The 12,703-nt window shown below is 42.9% G+C and overlaps 1 long non-coding RNA gene across 4 annotated transcripts in view; it reads left to right on the top strand.

The window, feature by feature from the left end:
- The window catches only part of LOC146862465 (uncharacterized), a 306,932-nt gene that overhangs the window by 188,926 nt on the left and 105,303 nt on the right, over window positions 1-12,703 (top strand). For all 4 annotated transcript variants that reach the window (XR_014978457.1, XR_014978458.1, XR_014978461.1 and 1 more), the window contains 2 exons: window positions 6,067-6,196; window positions 7,938-8,080. This is a non-coding gene — a long non-coding RNA (uncharacterized LOC146862465). The remainder of the gene's footprint in view (window positions 1-6,066; window positions 6,197-7,937; window positions 8,081-12,703) is intronic.

Genomic DNA, 12,703 nt, shown 5'->3' on the forward strand with positions numbered 1-12,703 from the left:
GGAAGGTACCTATTAACACTGCATTAGATAAGGGCCAAACAACTACTATAAGGCCAACAATGCACTCAGGGCCTGTCCTCCATTTGCCCCCCGACGCCTGCCCCTATGTAATAATTTTGGCAGGCGTACCTCAGTTAAGGGAGGGACAGAGCGAGTCATGGATGCAGCTAAACAACAAGTGTATAGACTGGCTATCCAAACACAAAGGGGTAGGACCTAATATTATGAGAGAAATTTTGACCACTCGACGGGTGAATTGGGTTGGGCCACTACCCAAGAATATAGAAGGGGATTGCATTGTCATCAATTTTAGAAATCCCTCTACAGTTAAATTTATCCTTGGTAGTATCAATATGTGTTTTCCCCCCCCTACTGACATAACCACTCTGCCATTGGGCTACTTTTATAGACCCCATCATAGACCACCCAGCCCCATTCTTTCACTTCTCCCCTTACATAATAGGTACAGTGAACTGTCTGATCTGGGCACTTTGGACTGACCCTCAACCATCTCGCCAGATTCAGTAATCAGGAATTATTCTAATACATTCGGCCTAGCAGGGGATTCATTTATTGATCCAACTATAGTGATTGCTAATGATGATAAGGTGCCCAAGGGCAATAGCTATGTTTTTACCCCGGTACCATCCTCTAACAATTTGGCAATCCTGAGCTGGAATGTAGCTGGTTTAAATGCTAAAGTTACAAATGGGGACTGGGTGGACTGGGTTTCTAAAATTGATATCTTGATGTTTCAAGAAACTTGGTGCACCGCTCCTCTACTTTTTGATGGTTTCAGTTGTTTTAACCAAAGCGTTCCAACACCTGCTATGGGTAGACCCAGCGGGGGATTATCAATATGGGTCAAAATAGGTGCAGATGTCAAAATTGAACCACTGGAAACACACAACAGAAACTTCCAGGCATTGCTTTATATTAGTAGTGTTAGAATATGTTTAATAAATTTTTATAACAATGATTTTAAAACACATCCCAATATGAATTTTATAAGGCTGTTTAATTTTATTGACGATATTATAGAAGGACAAAAGTGTGGCAAACTTGATGGGATATGTGTAGGAGGTGATTTTAACGCACACATTCACCGTCAAACTCCTCCCTGTAAAAGAGGTGAAGAATTATCCAACCTTCTGGCCACAAGGGACCTAATTAACGTTATGGAAAAGGCAAATACTATGGAAAATAACTGTCCCGTGGCTACTTATATTGGGCATGGGAGTGCTTCCACAATTGATTATGTATTCATGACCCCTACGCTTGTGGACCTTTTATTAGAGGCCACAGTAGTTAGGTCTATATATAGCGACCATTACCCTATCCTATCCACTCTTAAACTTCCTTACAAAAAGTTGAAGCGGATAGAAATAGGGGCAAAAAACCTAGTCGCGTCGACGGACAAGCTCAGGGTGGTCTGGAAGGGGATTGACAATAAGGGGGTGTTAGCCCGAGTTGTAAAATCCTATTCTGGATTAGTATTCACCTGCCTATCCTCCGACTGCCCTGACTATGCGATTGTGGAAGCATTCACGGAACTGTGTAAGACCATAAAGAAGGAGATATCTAAGCCAGTTTTAATTAATACTAACTTTAACCCTAGATGGTTTGATAACTCCTGCTCTAGAGCAAATAGAGATTTGAGAGCTGCCCTAAAAATTGACCCACCCGATCAGTCTTTGGTGAGGACCCTGAGGTCTAGTTACAAACGTACTTTAAGAACACGATCCGAAGAGCTTTTAAAAACTCATTGGGAATCACTCGTACGAACTGCAGCAACAAAGGATGTTGCTGGGTTTTGGAGCGAGGTCAAGAACCTGAAATCACTTGGCTCCAATATCACTCCCATAAATTGTAGCATACCAGGGGACGTATGGGTGAAGCACTTTACAAATATTTACATGGCATCGACTCCTCCCATTGAAAACTGTCAATCATCTAAGTTTCCGCACATTTCAATAACGGAAGTAGAGGATGCAATTCTTCAAAGCGCAGGAAATAAAGCGCCAGGGCCCGATGGAGTATCTATTGACTTAATCAGAGCCTGACCTATGGTCCCCACTCTTGTGCAATGTTTTTAATAACTTATCCATTACCTCATTGCCCGATTCCTGATCCAATAGCACCATCGTACCTATTTTTAAAAAAGGGAACAGACTTGATCCTGGCAGTTATCGCCCAATATCATTAATTGACAATACACTGAAGATTTTGGGCAGGGTCATTTTTAATAAGATCAGCACTTGGGCCGAAGAAAATAAAATTTTACACCCATGTCAGTTAGGTTTTAGAAGCAATGTAGGGACGGTTGAGCAGTGCTTGAACCTAAACTTAGTTTTAGATAAATATATTATAGCAAAAAAATCCCCACTTTACCTAGGTTTTATGGATCTAAGCTCTGCTTTTGATTTTGTCAACCGATCCCGCCTATGGACAGCCTTGCTGAGATATGGTTTGGATGAACCTTTGGTCCAATTCCTGGCTCATTTACACAGTGATTTAAAAGCCTGTGTTCGTATTAATAACGATGGTGAGGTTTCGGGCGAGATTTTAATCGGCAGGGGTGTAAGACAAGGTTGTGTCTTGGCTCCCCTGCTTTTTATCCTATATATAAATGAATTAAGCACATCTTTGGATAAATTAACTACTGATGTCCCGCTTGTCAATGGCAATCCCCTCCCTGTACTGCTTTATGCCGACGATGCGGTACTATTAGGCCGTACACCTAATGCACTTCGCACTTTAATTTCAGGCTTTGTCTCCTATATGGCCGACCTTGACCTATGTACAAATTTTTAAAAATCTTATATAATGTCTTGTGGGCCAAAGAAACATAAAATCCGCCATATTACGTCAGGGAACAATGTTTTAAATAGCACTAGCACTTTCCCTTACCTAGGCCTGTTGTTTTCCGATTTCGGATCCTGGCAACCTCATGTCGCCAGAGGGAGGAACAAACTGGGCAAAGCCATTAACTCTATAATTACTTTACGCCAACCAAAGCATACTGAGGTCATTCTATCACTTCTACAAATCTATAAAACCCAGTGCGTCCCTACAGGAACCTACGGTGCCGAGGTGTGGGGATACTCGAGTTGCACCAACATTCAGACAGAAGAAAATAAATTCTGTAGGAAGGTCCTGGGGGGAGTTATTTCGGCACCATCATACGTGTGCCATAGAGAATTGAATCTCCCATATATAGAGGACTTTATAAAATCTAGACCCACTTTGTTTTGGTTAAAAATCTGGCGTAACCCAGCCGCCTCACTGACCCGTGACATAATTTTAGATTGCCTAAAAAGTGAGCGGGCAAAATATATTCCCTGGCTTAATGCGGTACAGATGAGCCTTCTAAGCGTAGAAATGGGGCATCTTTTCTCAGCACCCGAAACAATTGACTCATCACATAAGACTACAGTGAAAAGGGCCTTATTTGATCTGTATCGAGTGAATAGAGAAAAAATTGAATTTACAAAGCCAGCAATTCTTGGGTATATACCCTTACAAGTATTATGTACTAGGCCATTTAACATGCCCCAAGGCTATCTGCGCAAGAAACTGGGCAGATGGAATCGGAGTTTGCTGTTTAGATTTAGGGATGGGAGCGTGGTAAACTTACTCTGCTTCCCCTTAGGTTACACCCATAATTTGGGAAACTTATCTTGCCCATGTAACCAGGGTGGAAAGCAAAGTCTGCTGCATTTCACACTGTTTTGTGGCTTTTATGTAAAATATACCAAACACTTTCTAATCCCCTATTTTAGAGCCAATGCCCTGACGGATTTTAATGAGGCTTTTAGAGTTCTACGGATGCTAAGTACTGACGATGTAATTTACAGAGTTAGTCACTTTCTTCAAATTGCTGTCCGTTCCCGTGCCTCAATGAATACGACTTGAAGTGTGTTCATTATTCTGCTCACTCAACATACTGTATTTTGCACAATGGTTGTTCATTTACGCCAATGAATCTGGCTTGACAGCCTGTTCATTATTTGCACATTGTATTTTTGCACATTGGGTGTACTATTAGATATGCTGTTTTATAAGATCTGTTTTCATTAATGTATCCGGTTGTTTTATCACTTGCACATTGCATATTTGTACATTGGATGTACTTTTAGACATGCTGTTTTCTTAAGACCTGTTTTATTGTTCATTGGGATGACTTTTTATGTATTTTAACGGACGCATCTTTTAGAGCTTTCTGATGCGAACAAAACAAACATGTTAGATTTAGAACTATCTTTGCACTATTTGCACATTGATATTTGCATTTATTTGGCTGTGTATAGGAATGTTTGAAGTAATTTGTATGTACTTTTATGGATGTTTTTAAATATATCCGAATAAAGATCATTTGATTGATTGATTGACAGGGTACAAGCATTTTAAACTTGGTTAGCAGTGGCAAAGTGTACAAAGTCTTCAAAGCTAACAAAAACAGTTTCAGAATACCAAGAGGGTGAAGGCAAAACGTTTGGGGATGACCCTGCAGAAAGGGCAATAGCCAACACACTGCAACACAGTCCTTTTGTATAGAGCATACAATTAACAACAAATCAAACAAGCACTCCTCTAAGGAAAAGGTCTTCAAATTGTATTGCTCTGAACCCCCCTAAGTAAAATGTTATGAAGTTGTGCCCCCCTCCAAAAGTTTATGGCAAGGATTTGGGGAGTGGGAGGAGAAAGATGTTCACAGGGAGTGGGGATCATGAGAACATTTCAAGGATGCTTTTCTGTAGCTGTAATCCACACTAAATATGAGACATAAAAAATGCAACAGCATCAATAAGAACAGAATTTACCAAAAACACTACTGCCGATAATAGAGGTGCTGTGGGATGCAATGCACTTCACTTGATGCACTAATGATGGATCTAGTCCTGAGCAGCAGGCTATCTCTTCTTCTTTCCCTCCTTCCCCACCATATCTGACCATCACTTCAATCTCGAAACAAGTCCAGTGTCTTTCTGAAAGAAAATGAGTTACTGATTGCTGCCCGTCTTTTTTTGCGCCAAGGGTGTCATCTGCCCTAATGCTGGCAAGGAAAATAAGGCCCCATGCCCATTTTGTATTGTAAACCATTCAGAATCGTGAAGCAGTGAGCTCCTGGGCAAAAGTGTCACTGTACCTGTTTCACTAATGATAGGTACTGACTTGCTGCGGCCTCTGACGTTTGTTAACAACATGGGGTCCTATCTCACACCCTCCCTCTCCCTCCCATCTCTCATGATCCCGCTCCCTCCCATCTCTCAGCATCCCACTCATCTCTCTGGCCAAATCAAGATGTCTCCTCTACTTCATTTTTTACCCTCCCTTGGGCCATTGCTCCAAGGCTCTAAGAAACACTGGCACAGCAAGTATTCCCTGCAACTGCACCACCAATGACACCTACAGCTCTGTGAAGCAGGCTGTCTACTCTGCGCACTCAACAGGGCCATTAGTTCTAGGCCAGATGCACAAAGCAGGCTTTCTGTCATTTTGTGTAAAAAAGCAACAAAAAAGCACATTTAACCCACCTCCTACCCTGTTGCTTGGCCCATTCGACGCGCAACAACTGTAAACTATGCCACATTGCTAGCAGGGAAAATGCACCCCATGCTCTTTTTCATAGGAAGACTGCCATGACTAGGGTCCAGTGTCCACTCACAGAGAGTGGTGGGAGCTCCTGTGTTGTGAAATAGATAGTAGAGAACTTAAGAAGAAACATGCTTTCTCACCAAGGTGCCTGCTACCTGAAAGAAATGTAAATGTGTGCAATGGTTAATCACCAAATATAAAGACTGCTTTGGAGCCAGTGTAGCTTTTAATTAACAAGTCACTCAGCTTCATGGTGACAAACATTTAATCTTTTTGAGTGGTAATATATGTTAAAAGGAGGTCACCTTTTTAATGGACACACATAAAATATTTATACTAGATATATCCTGAATGCTTATCACTAAAATGCGTACTTGTTTTTTTCTTAAGCAGTAATATGCAGCAGCCTGTTTTATACAGTGTAATACAATTTTCAAATAATGACATTTACAGTGCTTTCTGTTTCAGGCTGCGACATCATAGGACTATAAACAAGTCACTATTCCTCACTGCACCAATCAGGATTTAATTCTGTGACTCTCTATTTACACATGAAGACATCTGCAGTGATCACATTAGCCGACTGAGGATTCATATGGTAAAAGATGACATTTCCCTTTTATCAGTTTAGCTTGCATTAATTTTTCATTTGTAGTTTATGCATGTTTTTAAATGTAGTTATACAAAGGAAGCCTCAATAAATCCGTATATTCTATCGTGGTTGATTCACGAACTGCATCCATGAGCAAGAGTCGGGAGAAGCGATATCCGTTAGAATTAGGAGCTATGGATACGTGATCCGGGTGCATACCAGACGGGGTATACGGAGATCCGCTGTTGCACATATCGCTAAATCGCCGAGATATGTTCCGGCCCTTAGATATGTTGGATATAAATTAAATTTGTGTATATTTTTAATTGGAATCACAAGATGTTGTCTATGTCTATGAAGTTTGACATGTATAAATGCTTTTTAAAAAATGGCGCTCATTAGATTGAGGAAGGCTGCCTGGCCAGCCGAAACGCATCTCTCTTTGGTACTGGGTCGGAGGAGGCCCTTTTGGAAAAAAAAGTGCCTGAAAACTCAACATTCCTCGGATGCGTGCTCTCTTCTACGTGAAGCAGGGTCTGTTTGGATATATATATATATATATATATATATATATATATATATATATATATATATATATATTTTTTTTTTTTTATTTTTTTTTTTATATATATATATATATAATTTAACCATGTGTTCTATAACCATATAACGTACAAGACCCAAGGACAATTGCCTTTAGAAAGGGTACGGAACTCCTAGATTACCTTCAATATTTTTGTTACATTTATGTAAGGGCATTTTATTCCTTTTAGAACGTGAGACATGAAACGCTGCACACTTAAAGAAATAGCAGAAATTAAATGTGGTAATTCTTACGCAGAACGGTTCAAATATTTGTACAGTTTGCGAACAACATTAACCATAGCAAGTAATGAAGGAGAAGAGCATTAATTATGCATTATAGAACACTGAGGCTGGATAGCTTCTTTTCATGACATTACATTGATGTGCTGGGAACACTAATTAGTTATAATTTAGACATAGAAATCTACTTTTCGTTTCCACAGAGCTGCCTATGAAGAAACAAGGCAGGATGGTAACACATTCTTTCTTCTCCATACTTACTTTCTATGCCACTGGTCTTACCCTGGAGTCTATAGACCACTGGAGATCCATATCTGATGAGAAAATTAAATATTATTAGCAGATTAATAAAGTATATACACATAAAAGAGCAAAACTGAAAACTTAATAATTTTAAACACTTTAAATATGAAAGAATTTGAAATTGGAGGCTAAAAATTTAATTTTTTATCCTTAACTGCATTCCAGGGAACAGTGCAAGTACAGAAAACAGAATGCATGCATTGGAAGCAAAAAACACAAATTGATTTGCTAGCATTCATTTGCTAGCATCTATCATATCTTTTTGACTTTGGAAAATAAAACCACATTTTGAAACCCTGCAGCCTTCCCAATGAAACTAAAATATTGATGTTTGTATATATTTTATTTGTGAATCAAACAAAGTTTGATGTATCCTTGTTCCTGTATTTTTTTGTATTTCTTTGAGGTTCAAATCATAGAAATTGTTCAGTGCGCGTCTGCTACTCTCAGTAGTGATTCAGTGGAGGTCAGCAGAACTCAAAAGGTTAATAACCGCTGCTAGACATAAGTAAAGTGTTGTGTGCATTTGACCATTGCGTAATAGCTGGTTCACGCATTAGTAAAGTACATTCAAAGGCAGGGTTTCAACCTTGCATTTTGTTTTGCTGTTTCTCCATAGACTATTTTCACTGTCAGAAAATGAAAGCCATCAGAGCCCTCAGCAAACAGCCCTGTGCCGGACATCTTGCATTTGGTGAGAGAAGACGGGAAAGCTGTGTGCTCCAGGGACACTGTGTTGTGCATTGGAGTACTTGATTACAGGTGACTAGTTACCTTCTGTAATACTGAAAGTAAGTTCTGAGAAAATAAAACACAAGCCTTTATAGGGATATTAAAGCAACATCTTAAGCCATGTTAATTCTCACCTGATAATACGAAGGTCCCTTAAATGTAAATTTGATACTTGTATAGCGCACTACTCACCCGCAAGGGTCCCAAGGCGCTTGTACAAATACCGCTGTGGAACCCATCCTGGCTTTCCCTGTGAGGCGTCTACTCCTGGGCACCCCCAAGGTGGAGGCCAGGCATCCTTAGCGTTGTGGGGGCCGTTGTGGAGATTAAGCAAGCTACTGCCCAGAGTTGCAGAGTGGGACTCCATGATTGGAATAGGCACCGAGGCGAGAATTATCAGGTCCGTGGAATTTTTGAGCCCAAGACCCGCCGATGCGGGGAATTGAACCCTGGTCCCGGGCTAGACCTCTGCATCAGGGTCTGCCGCTCTAATCATTGAGCCACACTTCTTACGCTAAGTCGCCGAGATATGTTCCGGCCCTTAGATATGTTGGATATAAATTAAAGTTACAGAGGAGTTGTGACGACCCATATTATATCATATCAGGGAGCGAAACAAGTATTTTCCCAGGGCATGAGATATATGGAGAACATTTGAATTTGGGGAAAATAAACCACTGACCCTTATGAAATACATTATCAAAGGTCTTTTTAGAAGTATCATCCGTATCTATTGGGAGTGGTTTCAACCCGAGTGCTGTTGAACCGATGCTATAAATGAATGATCACTGAATTATTAACAAAGGAGAAATAAACGCTGAGGGGCAGATTTATGTTGCACTTGCGCCACTTTTGCGCCGCCGTTGCGTCACTTTTGTGACGCAGCAGCGGCGCAAATCCTGCGCCATGGTGCGGGGTATTTACAACGTGACGCATCTGGGAGATGCGTCACGTTGTAAAGCCCTGCGCCACATGTAGGCGTTCCAGGGCAGGTGGGGGCATTCCGGCGCAGGAACGCCTCCTAAAAGTGGCTGAGTGAAATCTACAAGATTTCACTCAGTCACTTTTAGGCCCATGCTGCGTCAAAACCCTGCGCCTGCTTGAAGCAGGCGTAAGGATTGACGCAGCATTGTACAGATAGGGCCCCCCAGAACATTGCTGAAGCTGCGTCGCGCTTGCGACGCAACTCCAGCAATGCGCCACTTTTACGGCACAGATGCGTCACGCATCTGTGCCGTTTTTGCCCCATGGTGCGCCGCATTATAAATGCGGCGCATCCATGGTGGCGCAGCTGTGGCGCATAATAATTGGCGCATCCCTGCTGATATGCAGGGATGCGCCAGTTAACATAAATCTGCCCCTCAGGGGCAGATTTATGTTGCACTTGCGCCACTTTTGCGCCGCCGTTGCGTCACTTTTGTGACGCAGCAGCGGCGCAAATCCTGCGCCATGGTGCGGGGTATTTACAACGTGACGCATCTGGGAGATGCGTCACATTGTAAAGCCCTGCGCCACATGTAGGCGTTCCAGGGCAGGTGGGGGCATTCCGGCGCAGGAACGCCTCCTAAAAGTGGCTGAGTGAAATCTACAAGATTTCACTCAGTCACTTTTAGGCCCATGCTGCGTCAAAACCCTGCGCCTGCTTGAAGCAGGTGTAAGGATTGACGCAGCTTTGTACAGATAGGGCCCCCCAGAACATTGCTGGAGCTGCGTCGCGCTTGCGACGCAACTCCAGCAAAGCGCCACTTTTACGGCACAGATGCGTCACGCATCTGTGCCGTTTTTGCCCCATGGTGCGCCGCATTATAAATGCGGCGCATCCATGGTGGCGCAGCTGTGGCGCATAATAATTGGCGCATCACTGCTGATATGCAGGGATGCGCCAGTTAACATAAATCTGCCCCTGAGTCTTGAAGAAGCTGGCCTAACTGTGATTGTTCCACCGAAACGCGTCGACGCCCTGAGTTTTTGTGTTGAATTTTGCCCAGAGTCAGCAGTCAGAATTAGGCAGGGAACTGATGTCCATGCATGGTGCTGTCTATTTTACCAAATTAACAATTGTATGACAAATACAGATGTCTTGACAAATTCTCTTTTTTTAATGTGAATGAATTCTCATTAGGATTTATTGTGTTTTTAAAGTGTCTTTTGATCAATTGCTCTGAATTGAATATTGTGTATTTTATGTATTTTTATTTGTGATTTTTTTTCTAAAAATTAGTAAATCTGTACATAAGTGCCTTAAACATCCTGAGTGGAGTAATATCTGTGTGTAGTATGAATGCGGTTGCATAAATTGTGGATATTAACAATACATAGGGTTTCTCCAAAGGGTGATTGATTTTTGAACTTTAAAGTAACTGGGTGCTTTGGATTATAAGAGCCGCTCTCATTGGTTTCAAGGTTATACGAAGGAAAACAACAAACAATGAAATACTGATTTTTTTCTTTTTAGCCATGTCTTTGACCCTACCTCACACTCACTGCCCCCTGCCCCATGTCACTATGTGGTGTCGTCCTCACACTTTTTTAATGGGCTTTAACTGATGCATGCAAATGAAGTCAGCCTAGGAATGTGCCTTTCGCGATTCCAGGCTATCTTTATTTACATGTAACTGCAGACCCATTCGCACCCCCGTAAACACATTCACGTGCCCCACAGTTTGAAGACCTCTGATCTAAGGGAAAGTACCAACTTCCGCTCAATAAAATACTATGCTCAATGTAACCAACATAAGCCCCTCTCTGAGTAGTAATGCTGAATACTATTTTTCTGTTGATTTCATAAGGTCGTGGAGAGTCATGTGGGAGCAAAGACAATGACCACAGCCGAGTGAAGCTAGAAACCACTCATAATACATCCGATCCAAGCACTATGATTCCCAGAGGAAGATAATCAGAACTGTGAAGTGCATTGCCCTTAAACAATGACCGGTCATTTCAGCTTAAATATGATGCCATTTCAGAAAAGGAATTTGAACGAGACTGCGCTGTGTTTTGTAAGATTTTCCGCTGTGCATGCATTGTCAAGCAAACCTACCAACCACTAACACCACTCAGTAGGACTCCTGCTTGCACAATCACTCTCATGCGCAGAACAAAATGCGATAGACATGCCTTTCCCTAGCTGGCTCCTAAGGACTGGTAAGACCTGCCCCTGTGTATCAGAGCTGACTCCTCTGCAAGAAAATGTAAACCGAGCTCTTAACCTAGCCCTGACCCTAGCTCAGCCAGAGCTTCTGCTTCAACGCCAGGAGACCCTCCTGGGTGAGTTGAGCACTACACAAACACACATGACATAACAAAACATTTTCATTCAGCAGTGCATACACACTGATGGGATGGAAAAGTTCTCTTCAAGGTTAAAGACATGTACCCCTGCCCTGAATGCCCATCTGTACTGTTATCTAGATCCCTAATGCTGATTTTATATTATAGGTGAACACGGATCATGCGTGTGCACCATGACAAAGGCCTGTCTCGGGAATTGTGGTCTTGGACCAGTAGGAGCACCCAAAAGTGCTGCCCTCATATTGACGGAAGGCTATCCCCTTCACCAGGAGTAAAGCGGCACAAGAGTGCTTGTGACAGCATTCCACGAACTGATCATTGTCACTGATTGTTATTTTGTGCTAATCACTCGCCTTGAGGCGGAAAGCCGGGGCTCTTAGCGCTCGCTTGCGCTGCTATCTTTCTGTGTTATTTTTAATTGAGAAGAATTGCACAGATACTTTTGCCACTACGAACGCTGCCTTCAGCATCTAAAAATTGTAAGAACTGATCCATTTTAAAAAATTGTATATATCTTAAATAGCCCGTTTTTATCTTTGTTCTTACCTGGGGTGAGATTACTTCCCTCCAGGCAGCAGTCAAACAGGACAGCGCAGCTCAGCTGTGAGTGACGCTGGGCACTCCCCCCCCACCCACCGGAGCCGCCATCTTGGGAAGGGAAGGGAGACGGTGCAGTCCATCGTCCCTCCTACCCTCCTCACTCACCAATGGATAAAAACATCTGCTCCGCACGTCCGCGCCGGCGGCGCGCCGAAGGCGCGCCAAAGGCAAGCCCGTCTGCGCCCGCCCGCGCTGAGGACGCGCTGCAGGACGGGCTGGACCCTGGGCCCCCAGGCATTGACGCGCCTTCCTCCCGGGGGGACCTTTATGGCACCCTTTTGTCCCTTAGACCCCCTGCGCTCTGCTGCCATCATCAGCTCAGACCCGAGGTATTGTGTCGCGCCCACCTGTGTCCCTCGTGCAACGTTCCTTTTGCCGGTCCTACTCAGGCCCGCATTTATTCAATCTCTTCTTTGCCGGCCAGTCATACCTCCCAATCCAAACAGGGATTTTTGATCAATGCGCGCTCATTGATCAAACATGGGATTGAATTTCACGATTTTGTTAGCTCAAGGAACCCTGACTGGATCTTTGTTACAGAAACGTGGGCTACTGAGTCTTCTGGCCATGATCTGCTTCTGGCCATTCCTGAAGGATACACCTTCTAAGGTTAGACAGAGAACGCTGTAGAGGGGGTGGAATAGCCATCCTTTTTAAATCTACTCTCACATGTACCATAAAACCCTTATCGATCTCTACGGATCCTTTTGAGGCGCTATACTTTTGTATTGTGCATACCCCGGTGAGCTCCTTTTCTGGCAT

This window comes from Triturus cristatus, chromosome 2_2 (assembly GCF_964204655.1).
Source record: "Triturus cristatus chromosome 2_2, aTriCri1.1, whole genome shotgun sequence".
Lineage (NCBI taxonomy): Eukaryota > Metazoa > Chordata > Amphibia > Caudata > Salamandridae > Triturus > Triturus cristatus.